This window comes from Elaeis guineensis, chromosome 7, assembly GCF_000442705.2.
Source record: "Elaeis guineensis isolate ETL-2024a chromosome 7, EG11, whole genome shotgun sequence".
NCBI classification, from domain to species: Eukaryota; Viridiplantae; Streptophyta; class Magnoliopsida; order Arecales; family Arecaceae; genus Elaeis; species Elaeis guineensis.
Genome location: NC_025999.2, coordinates 90773558 through 90798223, shown reverse-complemented (window position 1 = coordinate 90798223; position 24666 = coordinate 90773558). Strand labels below are relative to the sequence as shown.

General features: G+C 39.1%; 1 pseudogene; it reads left to right on the top strand.

The window, feature by feature from the left end:
- Positions 1-381: 381 nt before the first annotated feature.
- LOC105048458 (uncharacterized) lies at positions 382-23740 on the top strand (annotated as a pseudogene).
- The last annotated feature ends 926 nt before the right edge of the window (positions 23741-24666 follow it).

Here is a 24666-nt window from a genome sequence, read left to right as displayed (position 1 = left end):
TGTTTTCTTGATACTCTCAATTTAACATAACAAGATTTGACTCAATTGATTGATAAGAAAATCCAAGTAGAATAGCAAGTAAATTAGTTAATTGGACAATCAATACAAAAAAGAAAAGAAAAGAAAAGAAAACCACAAACAAGCTAAACTGATGAAAATAGCTTGATTTAAAAATTGACACGCAACGTATTTGAATTGACAATTAGAATGTAACCTGAACACACAATATTCATCTAAAAAAAATACACATAATGTTAATCATGGAACATCTCAACACAATTAGCGAGTATGAATCAGTTACGAAGGAGATAGATGGTTCCAGTTCGATTGGGTCGGCCACCGGGTCGGGTCGGGCCCGGTTCAATGTATCAGGTCCGGCCAACCTGGCCCTATTGTGTCATTCTGTAACATTTATATGGACACTTTCGTCATTTAGCGGACCGATATGATCCCCTCCGGTCCGGCCCCATCTTTCTCGCCGGCGGGAGCAGTGTCCTCCGGCTTGAGTGGGTTTATGTTACTCGTCCGCCGAAACCCCAATCCAGATCCTAATCCTAAGAATGAACGAGCTTGCGTTCTTTAGACCCTAGAAGCTGGAGTTATCCTCTCGATCTCCGTCTCCTTCCGAAGATTTCATATTCGCGGTAAGTTCTTTCCTCCTTTATCTGCGAGTGTATCGGTTTGTAGAGCTTCTCAATTATACTTGAAGGATTTTTATAATTTTTCCCCTTTTTTGGCGTGATATCGGAATATGATTATTTTCTGCCCTTCTTCTCCTATCAGTTGATTTTTTTGGAATGTTGATTCCAACAGAGCTCTTGATTGATCCATTAAAGTCTTTGGTCGCAAGAAATTGGTTCTTGGTGCAAATCAAATGGGTAGCAAGAAGAGGCCCTTCAACTCCTTAGAGGAATTGGACAGCGAGGAAGATGCCCCTGTTGGAATTTCTCCAGAATCTGTGAAAGAACCGAAAAAGGGCAGAACCTTTGATGACAAGACCGAGGCCGAGAGTGCGTCGATTCCAGCAACCCCTTTATCGCTGAAACCTATGGAAAGAAAGAAGAAGAGGAAAGCGATGGATGAGGAAAGGCACCGCCTTGATTCTGAATCCAAGGAGCAATCCAAGGATCAATCCAAAGCTAACAAAGCTAGCAAGTCTAGTGAATGCCCTCCCGAGGATTGGGCATCATTGCCTTCTTCATCATCGAGTAACTGCCTGGGTTCCACATTGATGTATTCAGGGATCTGTCATCTCCGGACCCGTCGGTTAGGGAAGCGGCAGTGGAGAAATTGGTTGTAGAGCTGATACGAATCTCTTTGATTCGTTTCCCTTTTAGGTCTTTTTTTCTTAATTATTTTGCTTGGATCTTAAGAAAAAAAAAAAAAGAAGCTAGTTTAGGCCTCTTGATCAATTTCATTATCTTCTTAATCCATTTTTTTATTTAGTTTGCTTGTACTGCAAGAAAAAAACTGTCATAGACCTATGAATATGTAACTCCTGAGGTTTTTTTGAATCAATCAAGAATTATTCACTTATCTTCTATTCTTTCCCTTCTCTAGAGGTTTGATCCCCTCGAAGTGATCAATGGAGGCCTTCGATCCCTTCAAAGTGATCGGCATATCTCTGATCCTCAGATACGATCCGGATTTGTAGCATCATCTGAATCAGATCCGTACCATTTGGTATCAGAGCCAGGTTACCCTCTCCCCCCGTTGCCATCCCAAGTTATCCTCTGCAACCATCACCACCACCAAGTGCATGCAAACAAGATCAAAGATCAAGCAGATGGACAAAGACTTCAAAAATGCCACCAAGGTGCATTTAACCAAGCTTGATAGCCATTTTGGCTGGCTTGAAGGAGAGATGTGGGATATCAAAGATTTGATCTTCGGCCTCAGTGAGCAAGTCAAATTCCGAACCACCATCGAAGAACAAAGGTCAACTTTAAGCTCTGATAAGAGTCCTTTGCTTCCCACTCCCCCTCTACATTCATTTAATTCTCAAGATGAAGCCATAACAGTACAACCAAAGGTTATACGGCTAGACTTCCCTTGCTTTGATGCTGAAGATCCAACAGGATGAATCTATCAAGCTGAACAGTTCTTCAGATTTAATTAAATTGAAGACTCTCAAAAGATCCTTCTCACTTCATACCATATGGAGAAAGAAGCCTTACAATGATTCCAATGGTATGAGATGAGCCAACAGATGAAAAATTGGAGGAAATTTATGGAGGCCCTCTGTGCCCGTTTCGGGCCTTTCCTATATGAAGACTATATGGGATAGTTGACCAAACTATGCCAAGGTCTCATAGTCTGTCAGAGACTACACAAGCCACCTTAAGATGCTCGCCAATCGGACTTCTGGGCTTACCCAAGAGTTCTATATAAGTTGCTACATAAGCGGGTTGCGAGATGACATCCGACATGAGGTACGGGCTTTTCAACCTAAAATCTTATTGAGTGCTATTGGCTTAGCTTGTCTTCAGGAGGAAAAGTTGTTGGCACAATGCTGCTTGGGAAGATCCACACCAGTTCGAGTGGCAACTTTTACAACAACACCAACAACATCAACTTTTAAAGAAGGAACCTGCATACCACCTATCAAGCATTTGACTCCAACCGAAGCTAAAGCAAGGAGGAAAAAAGATCTATGCTATAATTGTGATGAAAAGTATAGCTCCGATCATCACTGCAAAACAAAACAGCTATTTCTAATTGAAGGTGAGTCAGATGAAGAAGAGGAGTTTCCCTCTAATGAAAAAGAAGAAGCTCCAAAAAATTTTGAAGAGATATCACCGGAGATCTCGATGCATGCCATCTCTAGTTCCCTCTCTCCCTAGACAATGTGGGTGAAAGAGATGATAAAGCGGCAGCCGGTCACCATCCTCATTGTTTCTGGCAGCACTCACAATTTTATTGATCCAACACTTTTCAAGAAGATCCAATGTTGCATCAACAAGGAGAAACTCTTCGAGAAACTTGCACCAAGTGGTAAATGCACTAATATAGCAGTTTCTATCCAAGAATTTCAATTTCATTCTGATTTTTACGTACTTTCCCTTAAAGGATGTGAGGTAGTACTTGGGGCCCATTGATTACGTACTCTCGAGCCTATTCTTTAGGATTTTTCAAATCTTTCTATACAGTTCACATCACATGGGCAGCAATATACTTTGAGAGGTTTCTGGATGCCGACCTCACAAATTTTAAGCAGTCATGCCATTGAGAAGATCCTATCTAAAATGAGGCGTGCCATCTATATGACCCTCCACTTCTTGGAAGGAAGAGAAGCGGATAAGAAATTGTCAGGTGATCTGCAAACTCTTTTGAAGATCTTTAATGACTTATTGGCTACTCCTTCCTCACTTCCTCCTCAACAAGCGCATGATTTTTGAATTTCACTTCCATCGGGCAACACTCCTCTAAATATTCGATCTTATTGCTACTCTCACTATCAAAAGGGGGAGATAGAGCGGCAATCCCAGGAGATGTTGGCTAGTGAAATTATTCGGCCTAGTCAGAGTCCATACTTGTCAGCACATATTCATTCCACCTCATCACTCTACTTTTGGCATATACTCTTATTTGTTTTCTCTTTATGTTTAGTAAGTCAATATATATTCATATTTAGCCTGCACATCTATTTTTGATTTATCTTTATTTAGCAATTCTACTTTTGGTTCTTTGACCTTACTGAGTATGTAATCAAGATGTTCCTTTTTCTTGTAATTACTGTAATTGCTGACATTGTAATCTACAAATACTCTTATTGGAGATCAATGAAATCAAGGTATGAAAATCAGAAATTATCCTCAATAAAGAAATTACCATTGTCATAGTATCAGAGCCCTGAAGCTCCAACGAGCATCCCTTCTTCCTCCTTCTTCAGTGCTCTCTCATGGCCACCAGTTCATCTATCTCCACCTCCTCCAATCCCTCTTCTCCTCCACCAATCACAACGACGCCTCTCACCTTTCCATCTGCACAGCATTTTCTATCCATCAAGTTGAATACCTCCAATTTTTTGATCTGGAGAAAATAAATTACTCCCTTCTTAAAAGGTCAAGGCTTATTTGGGTTCCTCGATGGTTCTCATCCACAGTCCATCGATTCTATTGCCGTTGCTGCCTGGCAACAACAAGATGCCCAACTCGTAAGCCTTCTCATTGCTTCATTATCTGAAGATTTGGTTCCCCTTCTTTTTGACAAAGAGACCAATTTTGAGTGCTGGAGTATTCTTCATGAAGCTTTTGGTTCAGCATCTCCTACCCGACTCATGTCTCTGCATCTGGAGTTGCAGAATCTTCATCAAAAATCAGATGAGACCATCACCTCTCTGCTCTGACGTGCAAAAGCTGTGGCTGATGAACTTGCTGCATCTGGTAATGCCCTCAAGCCTACTGAATTTAATCTACATGTGCTGCATGCTTTATGTGATGATCTACAAGATGCGGTCTCTGGTATTCTTAATCGACATACTCCTCCGACATATACTGAACTTCATGGGCTATTACTTAGCCATGAAAGCATGCGGACATTCAGAAAATTAACCATTGCTGATACTACTACCAATCCTTTCGCCAATACCGCTTAACGGTCCCCCCATTCTTCTACTAACCTTAGGCCCTCTATTGGCCGTGGCTTTAATCGAGATCATGGGGGGCATGATAGGTTTGGTCGAGGTCGTGGTCGTTTTGGTTCACCTGATGGTCGTGATTCTCAATGGTACTCCTTTTGCAATCGTAACAACCACTCTAATGCCATCTGCTTCTATCGTCCTTAGCAACCCTATCTATATTCACCACAACCCAATGTAAATTTCTCATATTCACCATACCCAAATCCAAATCCATCTCACCATCACCCTAATCTGCCACTTCTTCCTATCCCTCACCCATCCACCGCCCTCACCTGGTACCCTGATACAGGAGCATCTCACCATGTTATTTCTGACATTCATTCTATGTCCTCCTATGCTGAGTACACTAGTCTTGATCAGGTGCATGTAGGCAATGGTAAGGGATTACATATATCACATATTGGTTATAGTTCTTTTTCTCCTCCTCACTCTTCTCTTTCTTTTCAATTATTTAACATCTTACACGTTCCCTCTATTTTTAAAAATTTACTTTCCGTGCAACAATTTTTTTGTGAAGGATCGAACCACCAAGACCACAGTATTATCCGGTCCGAGTGAAGGAGGATTATACACTCTTCATTCCAGCCCTTCTTCTTTGTCCGCATCTGTTCACATGGCCGAGAGCACCACTCTTGATGGCTGGCACAACCGTTTGAGCCATCCTCATTATCGCTTGCTTCGCTCCATGGTGAAGACCAATAATCTCCCCTGTACGTCTACATATCTTCTTCCTCTTTGTCCCTCGTGTCAGTTAGGCAAGTCCAGTAAGTTGCACTTATCTCCGTCCCATCGTCGTAGTCAATTTTCATTAGACCTCATTTATAGTGATGTTTGGGGTCCTTCTACTCCATCTTTGTTAGGACACCGCTATTATGTAATTTTTGTTGATGATCACAGTAAATATATTTGGTTCTATCCATTAATGCGCAAATATGATGTATTCTCTATTTTCTTACAATTTCAAGCTTTGGTTGAACGACATTTCTCTCGTACTATTAAATCAATCCAAACTGACTGGAGAGGAGAGTTTCGCTCTCTTTCTTAATTTTTTAGTAAAATTGGCATTACTCATCGTATCGCAGCTCCCCACACCCACGAGCAACAAGGGGCTGTTGAATGTTGTCATCGTCATATTACGAAAATCGGTCTGTCTCTTCTTGCTCATGCACTGTACCCATGTTGTACTGGTACTATACCTTTGAAATGGCTGTATTTCTTATTAATAGGATGCTATCTAAAGTCTCTAGTGGTGTGTTCCCCTTCGAACTCGTTTATAATAAACCACCATCCTATGCTTTTCTACGAATTTTTGGGTGTCTATGCTTTCTCTTTTTCGTCCTTACAATCGTCATAAAATGGAGTACCGCTCTCAACCGTATGTGTTTCTCGGCTATAGTCCCTCTCATAGTGCCTATCGATGTCTTGATGTGAAAACAAATCGTACATATATTGCTAGACATGTTTGCTTTGACAAATCTATCTTTCCTTTTCAATCTCTCTCCATTGGATTGTCCACCACCACCATTTTTCTCTTCCCTGCCATGGGGTGTTACATCACTTCGACCTCTACAAGAGGCCAACCCTCCACCATCCATTCCTCCATCTCCTTTGCCCCAGTTGTCCACCTCACCATCAGGTTGCATCCTCCATGTCTCGGTCTGCCCCAGCACCTCCCATGACCGTTCTCCCTTTCAGCCCCTCTAGTACTACAGACTCTGTACCTGTTCGGACCAGATTACTTACTGACCCCTATTGCAATCCCTTATCCACAAAGTCCTCCCTTCCTACATCTTCCCCCATGACAAGTTCCCAGCAAGACACAACCTCCTCTAAACAACCTACCCAACCCATCCGTACACATTCCATGGTGCTTCGACCCCATCCCAAACAACCATCCGCCCTCACTAGCACTATCCTCACCATAGAACCTACTTGTTATACTCAGGCATCTAAACACTCTGTGTGGCGTGCTGCAATGACTGAGGAGTTTAATGCTTTAGTTCGTAATGGTACGTGGTCTCTTGTTCCGCGTTCATCTCAACAAAAAAATTTAGTTGGATGTAAATGGATGTACAGGATCAAGAGAAAGGCTGATGGCTCTCTCGAGCGCTATAAAGCATGCTTAGTTGCAAAAGGGTTCCACCAGTAGCTTGGTCTTGATTACAATGAGACATTCAGTCCAGTTATCAAACCTATCACCATTCGGGCTGTTCTAAGTATTGCCATCTCTCAAGGTTGGTCCATCAAGCAATTAGATGTTCATAATGCTTTTCTGCATGGCAACCTGACAGAGGAAGTCTACATGTCACAACCTCCAGGATTTGAAGATCGTGACCATCCAGATTATGTCTGTCATCTCCACAAATCTCTATACGGGTTAAAACAAGCACCCTGTGTCTGGTTTCATCGTCTCTCTGAGTTTCTTCTCGGACTAGGATTTGTTGCCAGCAAGACTGATTCGTCATTATTTATTTTGAGGACGAACTCTCATGTCCTCTATGTGCTCATCTATGTTGATGATATTTTGGTAACTAGCAATGACTCCAGTCAGGTCTCTCTACTTCTTCGTCAGTTTGCTACAGAATTCTCCATTAAGGATCTTGGTGATCTTCATTTTTTCTTAGGAATTGAGGCTGTTCAAAACTTTACCGGATTATTATTATCTCAAACCCGCTATATTAGAGATCTTCTTTCAAAAGCAGGCATGATTGATTGTAAACCTGTTCAGACCCCAATGGCCATGACACAGGGTTCTGATTCAGGGGGTGCTCCTTATCCAGACCCTACACAGTATCGCTCCATTGTTAGAGCTCTTCAGTATGTTACATTGACACGTCCTGACATTTCTTTTGCAGTGAATAAAGTATGTCAGTTTATGCAGTCTCCTAGTTCTGATCACTGGGTTATGATCAAGTGCATATTACGGTACCTTCAAGCTACAGCTGATCATGGGTTACAAATTCAGAGATCAACCTCTCGCTCTCTTCAAGCCTCCTCCGATGCAGATTGGGCAGGTAGTGGGACTGATAGGCATTCCACTGGGGGCTATGCAATTTTTTTTAGCCCTAATCTTATTTCATGGGCATCTCGTAAACAGAAGATAGTTGCTCGATCATCCACAGAATCTGAATACAAAGCCTTAGCAGATGCATCAGCTGAACTAATCTGGCTTGAGTCATTATTTCAAGAACTTGGCTATCCCTTACATGGCCCCTCCATTCTATGGTGTGACAATATTGGGGCCACTTATTTCTCGATCAATCCTGTCTTCCATGCTCGCACGAAGCATGTCGAAATTGATTTTCATTTCGTTCGTGAGCATGTTGCACGACATCAACTATCTGTTCAGTTCATCTCCACCCAAGATTAGCTTGCCGATATTCTCACCAAGCCTTTGGGTACCTCACGTTTTAGGTTCCTAAGGGACAAGTTGAAGATTCGTGATCCTGACTCTTCATCTTGAGGGGGTGTGTCAGCACATATTCATTCCACCTCATCACTCTACTTTTGGCATATACTCTTATTTGCTTTTTCTCTATGTTTAGTAAATCAATATATATTCATATTTAGCCTGCACATCTATTTTTGGTTTCTCTTTATTTAGCAATTCTACTTTTAGTTCTTTGGCCTTACTGAGTATGTAATCAAGATGTTCCTTTTTCTTGTAATTATTGTAATTGCTGGCATTGTAATCTACAAATACTTCTATTGGAGATCGATGAAATCAAGGTGTGAAAATCAGAAATTATCCTCAATAAAGAAATTACCATTGTCAATACTCATCACCAGTATTGATGGTGCGAAAGAAGGATGAATCTTGGAGGATGTGCATTGACCACAGAGCACTCAACAACATAACCATCAAGGACAAGTTTCCAATCCCAACCATAGATGAGTTATTGGATGAGTTACATGGAGCAGCATTCTTTTCGAAGCTTGACTTAAGGTCAAGCTACCATCAAGTTCGAGTGCATGAAGAAGACATTCACAAGACGGTCTTTAGGACTCATGAAGGTTACTTTGAATTTTTAGTTATGCCATTTGGACTGACTAACGCCCCCTCTATTTTTTAGAGTCTTATGAATGATGTCTTCAAGCCCTTCGTACGATAGCTCGTCTTAGTATTTTTCAATGACATTCTTATTTATAGCCATACTTGGGAAGACCATCTCTTTCACTTGGAGGTAATCCTTTACACCCTTCGGCAGAATAAATTATTCATCAAATAGTCAAAGTATTCTTTTGGCAAGAAATAGATGTAGTTGGGGCATATCATGTCTCAGGATGGAGTAGCAACTGACGCTTAAAAGATCAGTTGTATGTTGGAATGGCCGATCACCAGAAATCTTAAAGGATTGCGAGGCTTTCTTGGTCTTACTAGGTACTATTGCAAATTCATCAAGGATTATGGCAAGATTAGTGCCCCACTCACAGCTCTCTTAAAAAGGGATTCTTTCCAATGGAGTGAGGGGGCAGAGTCAGTCTTCAATGATTTAAAGCAAGCTATGATCTTGGCTCCAGTCTTGACCTTGTCAGATTTCTCAAAGGAGTTCATTATTGAGAGTGATGCCTCGAGCATAGGTATTGGAGCTATCTTGATACAAGAAGGGCGACCATTAGCCTTCACCAACAAAGCCCTCTTCGAAAAGCACTTGAGGCTACCAACTTACGAGAAGAAAATGATGGCCGTACTACATGATGTCCAAAAATGGCGACAATACTTGATGGGGAGACATTTCACCATTTACACTGGTCATTGCAGTCTTCGATACTTGATGGACCAACGATTGTCTTCTGAGGTACAGCAAAAGTGGACAACCAAGCTTTTGGGTCTTAGCTATGAAATCAAGTACAAAAAAGGAGCTGAAAATTCAGCAGCTGATACATTATCTCAAAAAATGGAGGCTCAACTACTTGCCATCTCGCGACCGCTTCCTAGTTGGGTTCAACAAGTTTAAGAAGAAACCAAGTATAATGAATCTCTACAAGATATCATCCGAAGGATTCAAAATAAACCAAACAAGGTACCTAATTACACCTTCAATGGAGGGCTTCTTCGCTACAAAGGCTGGGTGGTTTTAGGTCCTAACTCTGAATGGAAGAAAGAAGTGCTCAAATTACTCCATAATACTCCTGAAGCAAGTCATTTCGGCTTTTACAAGATATATAAGAGGGTTACCAAAACCTTCTATTGGAAGGGCATTAAGAAGGATGTCAAGAGGCACGTCGCTTTATGCGATATTTGTCAAGGAATAAAAGTGAGACGACATCACCACCAGGATTTCTACAACGATTACCTATTCTGCAGTGCATTTGGTCATATATCTCTATGGACTTCATTGATGGACTTTCAGTATCTCATTGAAAAACAACTATAATGGTTGTCGTTGATTGATTCTCTAAATATGCACATTTCATCCTAGTTGCCCACCTTTACAAGAACCCCCAAATTGCACAACTATTTGTGGAGCATGTGTTCAAACGACATGAGATGCCAACTTCAATTGTTAGCGATCGAGATCCATTATTCACCAATTCTTTTTGGAAGGAGCTATTTAAACTCCAAAGAACCAGACTAGCTATGAGCTCGTCATACCATCCTCAATCAAACAGCTAGACAAAAGTCGTTAATCGTTGTTTGGAATTTTACCTTTAGGTGTTTTGCAGGACAACAACCTAAGGCATGGGTCAAGTGGCTTTCGTTAGCCGAGTGGTGGTATAATACAAGCCATCATTCTTCCACCAAAATGTCTCCATACAAAGCAGTTTATGGGCAGACACCACCCACAGTGCTCTCCTACATTCCAGGGACCACCGACGTAGATGCAATAGAGCGAGAATTAAACGATCGAGATCGCATCCTACGCTTGCTTCGGGAGAATCTTAATGAAGCTCAAGCTCGAATGAGGCTATATGTTGATAGATACCATTTAGAGGGGAAATTTAATGTGGGAGATATGGTATATCTCTGATTACAACCCTATCGACAGACTACTATCACTATTCGCAACAATCTGAAGTTATCTCCATGATTTTATGGTCCCTACAAGGTTCCAGAGAAGATTGGATGGGTTGCTTACAGGCTTGAATTACCTCTTGGATCAAAAATTCATACTGTCTTTCATGTCTCATTTCTAAAGAAGAAGGTGGGCTTAAATGATGTAACAGTATCACAACTATCAGATCTGAAAGATGGTACACTAAACATTCAACCCGTTGTTATTTTGGACCGACGCGTGGAGAAGCACAAGCATCGGAATCATGCTATAATTAAGGTGCTAGTCCAATGGGCTCACTTGCCACCCGAGGATGCAACTTGGGAAAGTTGGCACAAATTGCAAGAGCGCTTTTCAGATTTTCAACCTTGAGGGTCAAAATTAAGGAGGGTGGAATGATACGAATCTCTTTGATTCATTTCCCTTTTAAGTTTTTTTCCTTAATTATTTTGCTGGGGCCTTAAGAAAAGCTAGTTTAGGCCTCTTGATCAATTTTCTTATCTTCTTGATCCACTTCTTTATTTAGTTTGCTTATACTGCAAGAAAAAGACTGTCATAGGCCTATAAATATGTAACCCCTGGGATTTTTTTGAATCAATCAAGAATTATTCTCCTTCCACCTATCTTCTATTCTCTCCCTTCTTTGGAGGTTTGATCCCCTCGAAGTGATCAACGGAGGCCTCCGATCCCCTCGAAGTGATCGGCATCTCTCTGATCCTTGGATATGATCCGGGTTCGTAGCATCATCCGAATCGGGTTTGTACCAAGAGCTGTGTGTGGTTCAGAAGGCATATGAGAAGCTAGAGAATGAGAAAGAGGACAGTGGAGCAGTTCAACTGGAAGCTGAGAAGGATGACGGGATGGAGCACTGTTCACCCTCTTTGAGATATGCTATTCGGCAACTTATCCATGGAGTATCTTCTTCAAGGGAGGTATGATAATTTTGATAATTTGGTTTTGCTTTCTGTTGCTTGCTAATCATGTGGTTGAAAGTTTCATCGTTACATTACAGGATATAATGTTTTCTGCTTCCATGTTAGATCAATAACTCATTCTTTTGTCATTGGATATATTAGAGGTTCCTTCAATGCAACAATTAATTCATAGTCAGCATGAGATTTGGAAGAATGAATGCATGGATCTATGTCCATGATTTCTGATGAAATTTATTAGTTCTTTCATACTGATGTCTGGCCTTTCCTAGACTATGAAGAAGAAAAGTTGAAAAGGTCTTCTCTAGTCCAGTTATTTGGTAATTTTGCTACATCATATGGCTTTCCTTTTTCATCAAGGAATGAGCAATTTTTTAATTCATTGCAACAATCCTGCCTCTTGTATCGTTTCTAGGTAATGATTATTGGCACCATGTTTTAGTTAATTACAGGGAGAGAAGTCATGTAAATACAATTAACATGTAAACCTTACACTGTACTGTGGGCCTCTGCACAATAATTAACTTATCTCATTTACAAAGTCGAAAAAATCATTATACCAGAAACAGCTGAGGTCAGACCTCTTTCATGCAATCAATTGTGACCACGAAGACATCAGTGTGCCAATATGCAGCTTGTTTTGTGCTTCAAGAAAGCATTAGATCTAGTCAGTTAAGGTGTCAAAGTTGGAGACATCTGAATCCAGGCCTAACCTTTTTTGGTTCGAACAAGAAAAAAAAGAGAAATAAAAACACCTTTTTAATTTTGAATGATCTACAAAGTGGCCTCGCCACTGATATATGATGAAACGATTTATTGAAGAAGATGATAGTAAATCTACAAGGAACTTTTATTTTTCTATGACATATGTCAAAATGTTAAGCAAGTGCTCAAGTTATTTAGCTATTGCTTAATGTTTGTGTTATTCTAATAGATAACTTGAAAACCATTTTGTCTCTCAATTAATACTCATGATTAATATGCTATGTTAAAACATTTTAAATTAACATGTGTTGGGCCTCCAAGATAATGCTTACTCCAACCAAGGATTGAGTGGCCAATGTTTTGGCAGCTTTGTTTACCTTGTGCCTAGGCAGCTAACTGCAGCAACATTATTTTGGAGGTCATTCAGCTGTAGTGTCTTGCTTGCTGTTTGGGCTTTTGTTTTCTAGTTTAGTTTCTGACGTCATGATAAACTAAGTGCTTTTCAAGATGCCAATAATCAAGTTTAAAAAAGTATTTAGTTGTTTTATTTCTATTTGTAATGGGTACAGCACTGTAAAATTCATCCTGTCATAAGGCAGGGACCTGTATTGCTTATGTGGTTAAGTGTTGTTAGGTGTATCATTTTTGAAATCTGCCCAGGGCACGATTGCCAATTCTATGTGCAGTTTGCTGCCTAGCAGGTAACAAAGGGGCTGCCTAAGGCAGTGTAGGCAGGTTAATCTTGGACTATATATTGTTGTCAGGCTAGGCAGTTGTAGATATTTGGTGAATTAACAGTCAAGTTATTCATGCTTCCCTAAATCGCAGTCATTACCTTAACACTGGATTAGTTATAAGCTACAGGCCTACAGCATTAAGTTTTGCAAGTTCCTGACAAATTTCTTGTTTCCAACTTATTATTAGCTGTTGATAGAATTGCTTTTTTTGCATTTACTTGAATTATCTTGTTCTTGTTTCCAACTTTTTATTAGATGTTGATAGAATTACGTTTTTTCCATTTATTTGAATTATTGAGTTTTGTTATTGGGCTAGGCAGTTCTAAATATTAGCTGGATTAACAGGCAAGTTATTCACCTTAACACTGACTTAATTATAAGCTACGGCATTAAGTTTTGCTAGTTCTTGACTAGTTTCTTGTTTCCAATTTTTTATTAGCTGTTGATAGAATTGCTGTTTTTCATTTATTTGAATTATGGAGTTTTTCTGATTTGGAATTTAACATGACAAGTTACGAAATATTGGTCCTTAAACAGAAAATTAAGTTTTTCTTTAGTTGATCTTACCTTTTCTTTTTCTATGCGTTTTTTCTACTTATAACTTGATGTGTGCACCAGTACATATATGTGTGTCTCTCACTTATTTTTAGTTCTTCAAATAAAACCAGCCTATGCATCCATTTGAGTGCTTAGGCCAAAGCCTGCATTTGGCCTAAGGGTAGTGTGGTCCATTGCATTGCTTAACACAGTCAGGTCATCTTTAACAACATTAATGTCAGCAGGATCCATAGGACATCTATTATTAGCAACTTTGTATCATATCTTGATGGTAGAATATTATATGAGTTGGATGTCGTATATACATGTAAATGTACTGAAAGATCATCTTATCTGATTCGGATGGGATTGTTTATTAGTTTGTCATCATGTTTTTTTCTGTGGAACACGTGATCCCTTTATTAGTTGCTTGTCTTTGTTTTTTTTTGCTTGTTTAATCTTATAAAATGTTTATTTGTATTAATTTGTATATTATATTTCTTTAGAAAATGCAAATATCTGCAGAGGACCTTTTTTCTTACATTTTGTCACTAATGGTCTATAACCTAAGATATAAGATTTATTTGAAGGCCAAGATTCTTGTTTTTTGTTTTTGTCAAGATTATCTTACCATTCCATGCCATGTCCATCAATTATGGCATATTTCTTTTTTTTTTTTTTTTTTGTCCACTCTGTGCTAACATATGGTGAAGTGCAATATATGTGCCTTCTTCTGCCCTTTGACTAGCATTGCATGAGCACAATACACACATGCTCCTTGATTTTTCATGAGGGAAATAGGCACATCAATTTTGAGTATTATGAATGCTTAGTTACCATCGTTCTCATACTTTCTGAACTCTCTCTCTCTCTCTCTCTCTGTGTCTCTATGTGTTGTGGTGGGTGGGTGGGTGGTGGTGGTGGGGGCTGTTTGGTGGAGGTTTCAAGAAAGGACTGGTAGATATATGCATTATATACACTTGTTATTAGCACGCAATTTTCACAGGCTACATGTGGGGAGCTATCTTCTCTTTGCTGTAATTTAACTTATTATAATTTAAATTTACTATATCTCTTTGGTGTCATACTGTTAAATTTGGAAATCATCCAAAACTTGCTACTCATATTTAGTCAAATGAATAATTTAGAAACGAGTCCTTGCGGATTTTTGACTGCTTGCTTCATCTGAAGAAGCTCTGTTAGGTATAACTGTCAGCTGATGGGTGCAATTAGTGTATCAGAGCGCCAAGATAAATCAGGCACAAACATATGCAGATTTAATGGATGGATTATAGGATTTGTTCCTTCTTTGTCCTGGCATGCTGTGCTATATTGATGCTACTAAGTAATATCTCATTAATTCTTAAGAAGATTAACTTAAGAAAATCATAACTTATCCAAATTCTGTTCTTGTGAGAAAGGCAATATAATGATATCCAATTTTTCTGAAAGTTATATTCCTGTGATGCTTATCAAATCTACATAGTGCATGCTCTTACTAACTCATGTAATTCATTTTTATTCTCAAAATTGTAATGCCTTTTCACCATACAAGTTGTGTTACTAATGCATCACATTTCATAGATTGTATGGACCAGCTATCCCTCATCTACCAGTTGAATGTTCATAGCTTGATGCATAAGAAATAGATTTTTGCCAGGATTAGTTAAAAAAAATAACAATGCTCATATTTGATGGTTCAAATGAAAACTAATGCTGTATATAATTATGGGCATCCTTTCACGCCCAGGTACATTGTCCATGATGGCTGCAAGTCCAATTGTTTTGAATTCTTTTTATGCCATAATCATCTTATCAGAAATTTGCAGGAAATTGGTTACTAGCCTTGGTTATTTTTGCTTTTTTATAGTGTGCAAGACAAGGCTTTGCACTGGGGTTATCAGCTGTGGTTGGAGCAACTCATACCCTTGAAATGGAATCAGTGATGAAATTGATAGTTGATTTGTTGGAAGCTTCATCTTCAATGAAGGGTCAGGTAGTACTTAAAACATATTCATGGAACACAAGCAAAGGATTTGCTGTTATCCATTTGTTTCAATTTTGATTATGTTTTCAATGATTGTAGGAAGCGAGAGATTGCCTTTTGGGTCACCTCTTTGCTTATGGAGCCCTTGCTAGATCAGGACGAATTGCTAAAGAGTCGATTCTGGATGGCAGTACATTACTCATCAAGGATTTTACAAACCTTGTCATTTGTCTTGCAGGCAAGAAGCAATATTTAAGTGAGCCAGCTGTTGCAGTCATTTTGGAAGTGGTTGAGAAGGTATATGTTATTTATCTTCCTGCTCCTTAATATAAATCATGTAGCCATTTGGTTGGTTGTTTTGAATTGATCGAAGGGGTTCTTGCAAGTTATCCTTTTAATGCTTAATGTTAGTATTAAGTTTTCTTGCTGTCTTGTTCCTTTAGTTCTTAAGTTCTTGATTGTTGTGAAGAGAAAACACCATAGTTATCCTCTTCAGTTCCACTGCTTCTGACTTTTAGCAATCGCCTATATTCAAGTTGCAATTAGTTATTCTATTTGTACCAATTGGAGTTGAGTGGCTGTGTACTTTCTTATCCTGCTTATTATAGGGCTACTTCCGCACAAAGTCCTGAAATCAGTATTGTTCTCTTGTACAAAAATTAATATGACGACATTATTAGATACAAATCAATAGAATAGTCTGATGGACCTATAAGGATTTTATTAGTAGTCTTCTCATTATTGGATTCAACTCCAGCTCTGAAATATGTTTGGGTTGGCCTTAAGAGCATGTTTCTTGCTGCCAAGGTTTTAGGTTGCATCAAATATCTGCAGTTTAGGGGTATTGTTTACCATTGATCATAACATGGTGGCAGTCTCTGATTATATAATTACATCCAGCAGCATGAAGCTGAATCTAAAGCACAATTTAAGTTCACTTGTTACCGTCTCTTTCACAGGTTGCATTTGACTTGGAACACAGGGTAGGTCTGAGCAGGTCATCAGGCTAGGAAATCAGGCTTTGAATTCCTTTTGCCATTTTTGAACGGTAATATGAACATGCAATTGGAAAGCCACTTGTTTTTTATGAATTTGATCCACCGCCATTCTAGTAATGTTTTCCATTTTCCTTGTTGATGTTATTTCTTGTTAGATATTTTTTTCTTATTCCAATTTAGAGATTTAGTAGATCTGATGATTTTTTCTTCTAGTCTTATAGCTACCTGTGGATGCTTTGTTGAGCCAAGTTCTTAAAGCTCCTGGCATGCATGAGTGGTTCAAGCAAGCTGCTGCTGAAGTTGGAGATCCAAATGTGCTGTTCTTAGCTTTGAAGTTGCAAGAAAGAGTACATGGAGACTGAAATGTTTGGCAAGCTCCTGCCATGTCCATTCAGTATGGACGACTTCTTTACTGAAGACCATCTGTTATATCTTGCCCCTTGCTTCAAGGTTAGATCTCTAATATGTGATTTATTTGCATGCTTGGTGGCTGTAAAATGAAAATTTTGATCAAATCACACATCGTGGTATACTAGGCCTTCTAATTCTTTAAGGGGTTTATCTAAAAGGTTCGCGATATAACTAGGAAGATGTTTGAAATACCATGCATGAGTCGCTGGACATGCGAGTTTGATATATCCCATTTGATATCTTCGTATCCTAGAATCAACAAATTCCACCCTGCATTGAATTCAATCATTAAGATCGTTAACTAATAAGATAACAATAACGTAATAAGCAAGGTTTGCCATATCGTGCCGAACCGATCGGTACATCCCGTATCGTACCGGACCGGCGGGGAACCAGCATGATTCGGTCGGTAAATTTGGTACACCGGCGGTACGGAAGGAAAAAAGAGAAAAAGTGAGAAAGAGAGAGAGAGGAGGAGAGAGAGGGAGGTGGGAGCCGTCGGAGGTCGGCGGTGGCCGTCGGAGGGCTTTCGAGCCCTGTATTGCCCGATAGGGCTTTCAAGAGAGTGAGAAAGAGAGAGAGAGAGTATTCGGGGAGGGGGGTGAGGGATCTGCCGAATGGACGGCGCCTCCGTCGCGAGGCCCCAGGTGGTCGGCGAGCGGACGCCGACGGCCTGAGGGCGGTCGAGTGGGTGGAGGCCCTCCGCGGCTCTGCCCCCTTCTTCTTTTTCTAAACAGACGGTCGTCTGTTTCGATTTTTTTTTTTTGGTTTTAAACTCATGAAGTCGGCAACCCAGTTGCCGACTTAAGAGATTTTAAAAAAAAAAAAGACAAAAATCGTGAAGCCGACAAACTATTTGCCGGCTTCACTTAAAACTATGTTTTTTAAAAAAACTCACGAAACAGGGGCGACGCCCCTGTTTCACACCTGCGGCACCACGCGCGTGGATTGCGCCCTCTGGCGGCTACGGCGGCTGGCCGGCGGCCCCTCCGGCTCCTTTCCCTCCCTCTTTTTCTTTCTTCCTCCTCTCTCTTTTTTTCTTCTTCTGGTTCGTGTCCGCTTGCCTTCGTCGGTTTGGTACGGTACAAAACCGTACCGAACTGTACCACCGGCCGGCCGATATGGCCGGCGGTACTGGTTCAGCATACCTTGGTAACAAGTGATTTGATTTTGGCTTTGAAGCAACTATGTGTTAAGCAATTGGACTCTTATAAATTTTTCAAGAGCTGACTGGAAACTTCATGGCTGTAAAATAGTACTATGGCCAAAATAAATATCTATGGATTATTGCTTTATCAAAGACATGAATATATTACTTTTCTGTTTATATTTTTGTTAATTTTTATTCTTGCTATTAAGGAATCGACGTTCTGTCTGCCGCATGTACACAGTCTTTGGCTTTTCATGATAAATTTGCTTATACCTGAATCGACATCTCAAAATGAAGATACTGTGGTATGTTCAACCTCTAGTAAGAAACACTGGAGGAGCAGGAAAGGGAGATCTTTTGAGGATGTTGTGAAGCATATTCGCTGTTTCTGTGAGGTTGTTGTTGAAGGATCACTTCTTTCATCATCTCATGACAGGAAACATTTGGCATTAAATGTTTTGCTTCTTCTCCTGCCAAAGTTGCCAGTATCATGCATTCAAGTTGTCTTATCGAACAAGCTTGTGCACTGTTTGGTGGACGTTCTTTCAGACAAGAGTTCTTGGTTGTGCAGTGCTGCTCAGCATTTTCTGAAGGAATTACTAAACTGGGCTGGGGATGATGATGACCGACGTGTTGCAGTTATTGTGTCATTGCAGAAACACAGCAATGGCAAATTTTATTGTATCACAATGACACAGGCAATCAAAGAGTTGGTTGGCAAATTCAAAACTGGACCAGGTTGCTTGCTTTTTGTGCATAATTTAATGAGCTTGTTTGTAGATGAAAGGGTCCTTACAGATGAACTGTCCGATCAAAGTCAGACTACAGATGGAAATTCAGAAATATGGTCAATGGAAGATAAGGAACCTCCAGCATCAGGGAATACATACTTATTAAAGAATTGGGTTATAGACACCATGCCTCATGTTTTGAAAAATTTAAAACTGGATTCTAATGCAAAGGCTTGGCTGCATACAGAAAAAGAAAAATTTATGGAAGAAAAATTTCGTGTGCAGACTGAAATAATGAAATTCTTGGCGGTTCAGGGCTTGTTCTCTGCATCTTTGGGCACTGAAGTTACATCATTTGAATTGCAAGAGAAGTTTAAACGGCCAAAAGCTGCTCCATCCAGTTATATGTGCAGGATGCGTATAAAGCAGCTCCAGCTGTTATTGGAAGATGCACAAAGAGGGGAGGACTCGAATCTACTAAATGGACTTGAGCTCAATGATCTTGGATCTTACTTTATGTGTTTCCTCAACACTTTGTGCAACATTCCTTCTGTTTCACTCTATATGACCTTAAGCAAGGAAGATGAAAATGCATTTAAGAAACTGCAAGCAATGGAGTCTAGACTTTCCCATGAGGTACTTGTCAAATTCCTATTCTAAAATCCCACAATATTTAGTGAGTACTGCACATTGTTATTGTAGTACTTCGCATTTGCCCATTCCTTGTGATTACGTGTATAATAAATTGTCTAAGGTTCAGGAACCACTGGTTTATTTTGTCTAAAATGTTAACAAATTCTAAAATAATTATTACATAAATAAATTTATAATACCTGTCATTCTATCTCACATGATTTTGGGTAGTTGTCATAGTAAACAATAGGAGATGCGGAAGTTGAGCAAATTACCTGGTATATGTTTAGGCAGCTTCAAGTGTGTAGTATTTCCTTGAGTGGGTATTAGTCCTCTATATCACGACTGGTTGCACCTTTGCTAATTTTGATTTATATATGATATTGCCATTCATGATTGCTGATTATATAACATCTTTCTCCAATCAATTAACAATAAACTCTAGTTTCCAGTAATTATCACTTTTAGACTGAAAGTTGGGGATAGCTTAGAAAGAACATCCTTTCTAAATCCCTCATCAACAGTTTACTCACGTAATTGATAAAGATATTGTGGAGTCTTTTTGGTTTTGATGTTGGCTTCATGAGGCCTTATCCACCTTCTGTCCTGACCAATGCTTTATTTGCTGTGGAGCAGTTACAATGAAAAGAGTAGCTCTAAGAAACAAGAACAAGAAGGGCTTCATGTAGTATATTAAGCTCTCTCTTAGTCTTATGTTTATGGACTGGTTATTCTGATTTATGTTGTCAAAGAATGCTATGCTTTGGCAATGTATACAAAAACCAGATGTTGCTCGCCCAGTTATTAATTAGTCACTGGATTGTTGATGGTGGTTTGATGAAGAATGAATGAGTCAAATCCCTTAAATAACCATTTGAATGCAGATATGTTTTAGTTTTATAAACAACCAAATCTTTTCTGACTCAAAAATTTCATCTTAAAATTCAATAACGTTGTTTTTTCTTGAATGTTCCAATCCTATGAAGTGCTGCTTCATCAATTGTTTGCTCTTAATTTTCTTCTGGTTTACTCTGTGAATCACATTTTCATTCATTACAGGAAAGAAAAATTGGGCCTGGACCAGATGCAAATAAATTGCATGCTGTTCGTCATTTGCTGATTCAGTTGCTGCTGCAAGTCCTCCTCCATCCAGGTGAGTTCTCTGAAGCTGCGCTGGAGCTAGTCATATGTTGCAAGAAGGCTTTCCCTGCTGCTTCTCCTGGTGACTCTTTAGAGGAACAAGATGAGTTTGATGATGGTGATGCACCAGAGATGATGGATGTGTTAGTAGACACATTGCTTTCACTTTTGCCTCAGTCATCTGCTCCTATTTGTTTTGCTGTTGAACAGGCAAGTTACATTATGCGACAATTATTTTAAAATTTATGATTTTCATGAGTTTGAATCATTAATAATATTACACAAGGGAACTTTTAGCAGACACGATTTATAAATATTTTTAAAATAGCAAAGGTTGTCAATAAGACTAGTTCTGGGTTCTTTACTCAAAATGGAGAGCTCATGGCATGTGTGCTTTTCGTGAGAACAGTTTAATAATAGTCTGCAATTTATAATAAATTAATGTCATGTTCTCTTTTGTCCCCAGAAATCCCTGCTATTTGAAACACAATATAGGCTTTTTTTACTAGAGCTGCTTAATGGAGTTATCATCCAGTTATTCATTTTTCCTTCTCCTTTCTCCAGGTTTTCAGTTTCTTCTGCGATGATATAATGGATGCTGGACTCCTTCAGATGTTGCGTGTTGTGAAGAAAGATCTGAAGCCTCCTCGACATCAAGTAGCTAGTAGTGATGGTGATGAAGATGATGATGATGAATTCCTTGAAATAGAAGCAGAGGAGACTGATGAAGTTGAAGCAGGGGAAACTGATGAAGTTGAGTTTGTAGAGATTGGTGACGGTGATGACTATGCAGATAATTCCAAAGGAATGCTTCAAGCTGGGGCAGCTGATGAGGAAGTTACGGAAAATGATGAGGGTTTCAAGAGATCAGATGGAGTTGAGGCAACTAATGAAGAAGTTACGAAAAATGACAATGACTTTTCAGCTTTGGATGATTCCGATAGTGGTATGGATGATGATGCCATGTTTAGGATGGATACTTATATTGCACAGATTTTCAAGGAGTGGAAAATTTCTGGGAATGGCAGTGCTCAGTCCCAGCTCACACCTTTCAAACTTCATGTGCTCTCACTTCTAGAAATATATCTGCAGAAGAATCCAGGTAGCACTCTGAAATTGACTTAATATTTTATTCATTGGGTATTATACTTCATCAATTGGCTTTTACCTTATCTCGTAATTGCTACACTGGGTAATAGGATGATGAAAGAAATATGTCAAAGGCATCATTTTGTAAATTAGGAATTCCAGACCACAGGATGGGGGGCATACAGGAAACTTTATCCTTTTTCTTTTTTTCTTTTTTAACTTATGAGATTTGTTTTCTGTTTATTTCCACATTTAATTTTATGTTTTCCCAGGAATTATGGAACCTGATAGATTGAATTTTCCAGCAAGATATTTATAGTATGGATTCATCTGTTTACATTTTTTTTGTAGTATATTATTATTGGAATTTGGTTGCAGGCAAGCCTCAGGTGCTGATGGTCTATTCTTACTTAGCTCGAGCTTTTGTCAATTCACATACCACTGAGGGTAGCGAGCAAGTCAGGCAACGCGTTGGAGGGATTTTGCAGAAGAAAGTATTCAAGGCAAAGGACTATCCAAAAGGTGATGACATCCAGCTTAGTAGTCTTGAAATCTTGCTGGAGAAAAGTCTGAAATCAGCATCACATTCACGGTTCAAGACGGTCTCTTCTCTAGCTCAGACCTCAGCATTCTGGATATTAAAAATCATACATTCACGAAATTTCTCCAAATCTGAACTCAAGGGGGTGGTTAATGTTTTTCGAAATGTATTGCTTGACTACTTCAATAATAAGAAGTCCTGGCTGAAACCTGGATTTGTGAAAGAGGTTATTCGAAGGCATCCCTAGCTTGGGCAGCAGCTTTTTGGCTTTCTTTTGGAGAAATGTGGGAGTGCAAAATCAGAATTTCGATGAATTGAAACACTGGATCTCATAGACTGTATAATGAAATCATGGGCGAGTGCGAAGGCAGTGAAAGATAATGCTTCATCAAGTAAATCTAAGTTATTAAAGAAATACTTGCCAGCACTTGGTGAGCTGATATGTGAACTCCTCAGCAATCTGCCAGAAAAACAATCAAGATGTGCAGAAGTGCGTCGGTTTTGCACCAAGGTGCTGTATGCAGTCTCAATATCGAGCCTGAACAAGTCTTTTCTCAAAGCATTGAAGTCAGAAACTTGCTCTCTTTCAACTACTGGATGCTTTTCTTCCCTTCAAGATTCCTACACAATAGATCAAATGCTAGGAGGCTTTTCGAGTCATTGGTGAAAGAGGATGCCAAAAGCTATGATCTTTCCTATGAGTTATCTTACATTCTTTTCAGTAGTAATGGTGGCAAACTCTTCATCAGACAGTAGTCTTGGCATCTTTCTAGAACTGTTCATCAGATGATATTTACACTAAATTTCATAGTCTCTCTATATCAACTTTGATGTTACCATAAAGAAGTTGGTGGTAAAAGTTTACAAGTTATGATTCAGAAGTGGCAAGGAAAGAATATTTATGCCTAGTGCCTCCTTTCCATTTAAGTTTGCTTCCATTTGGCTTGTCATGTATTCTTATGTTTTACTCTCTCAGATAATATTGTTCAGAGGCTTCTCGGAGATGATCATTCAAGCTTCAATACGTAGTTGCTGTGGAGGAAGCCAATTTTTGTGCTGCAGAAATCTTGGTTCAGATTGGATTTTCGACGATAGGCCTGCAATTTTGGTCAGTTCACCATCTGGTGCTGGAATATCATGCGTGTTCCCCAAATGTCTAATGGGGGAAAAAAGGGATAGGACTGAGTGTTGGATCCTCAACTCTAGAGCAACAGTTCTGAACGGTGTTAAGTGGTGAGACCATAGGTTGTCTCTCTTTTTGGCTAGTGATCATTGCGGCATCCAATAAATACTCATATGTCTTTATAGTTTTCATAACTTAGGTTCCAGAGTATATCTTTGGCATTGACACTATTTATCTAATTAGCTTGTAAAAGTTTTTTTTGGGTAGAATTAAAGTTAGTTTGTTCTCTTGTATATAATTACACCTCTATTGGACAGTGTAAGATGTGCTTAGCTTTAGAGAACTCCAGGTAAAAAACTGGAGCCACTTGTTTTTGCTACAGTTTGCTTCTAATAATCATTAAATTATTCTACTTGCTCGCCTGGAAAATACCTGGGCAGCACTAGATTTAGGCTTTCGTTTTACTTCTCTCCTCCAGCTGGGCCTCCTGCATGTGTGGCTTTTTTTGATAGACTTGTAATAAAAAAAGAAAAAGAAAGAAAAAGCTGTTGCTATGCAGGTTGTGTATCATTTGCGGAAGCTCCAAGATTGAAGAAGCTGATTGACATAAGCTACAATCATAACGTATGGCAAAAAATTATCACTACAGGAAAACCGATCCTGTGGAACTTCAGATCCATTTTGGATAGATGGTATAGCAAAATGTTGTTTCACGTCGATTGTTTCACCCCCTCCTCCTACGGTTTGTGTGGATAGGGAATGTGTTAAATATAAAGAGAAATTCTTTATGCACTACGGGCAGTGTAGAAAATCTGACATGGAATATACTGTTTTATGTGATTGGTCTACATAGCCACCACTTTCCAACATGTAGTTTCATTTTTTCGTTTAAAAATTTTATATGATAAAAATATTCATATTTTTTATAAAAATATTATGACATTTTGTGGCATATTATGACTTTCTATACACAGGATATCATAATATGGCCTAAAAAATTATAACATTCTGTCCATATTATGACATCCTGTGTTACTCTCTGTATACAAGATGTCATAATATGGTCTAGAATGTCATAATATGGAAGGGACATTTTTGTCCAACCACTTTTCAATGCACATTTATTGCTTGCAGCTTTATTTTTTTATTTAAAAATTTTGAATGATGAAAATATTCATATTCTTTGAAAAAAATTATGATATCCTGTGCATATTATAACATCCTGCGTTATATTATGACATCCTGTAGATAAAAATTATGATTTTCTGGACACAGGATGTTATAATATGAACATAAGATATCATAATTTTTTCA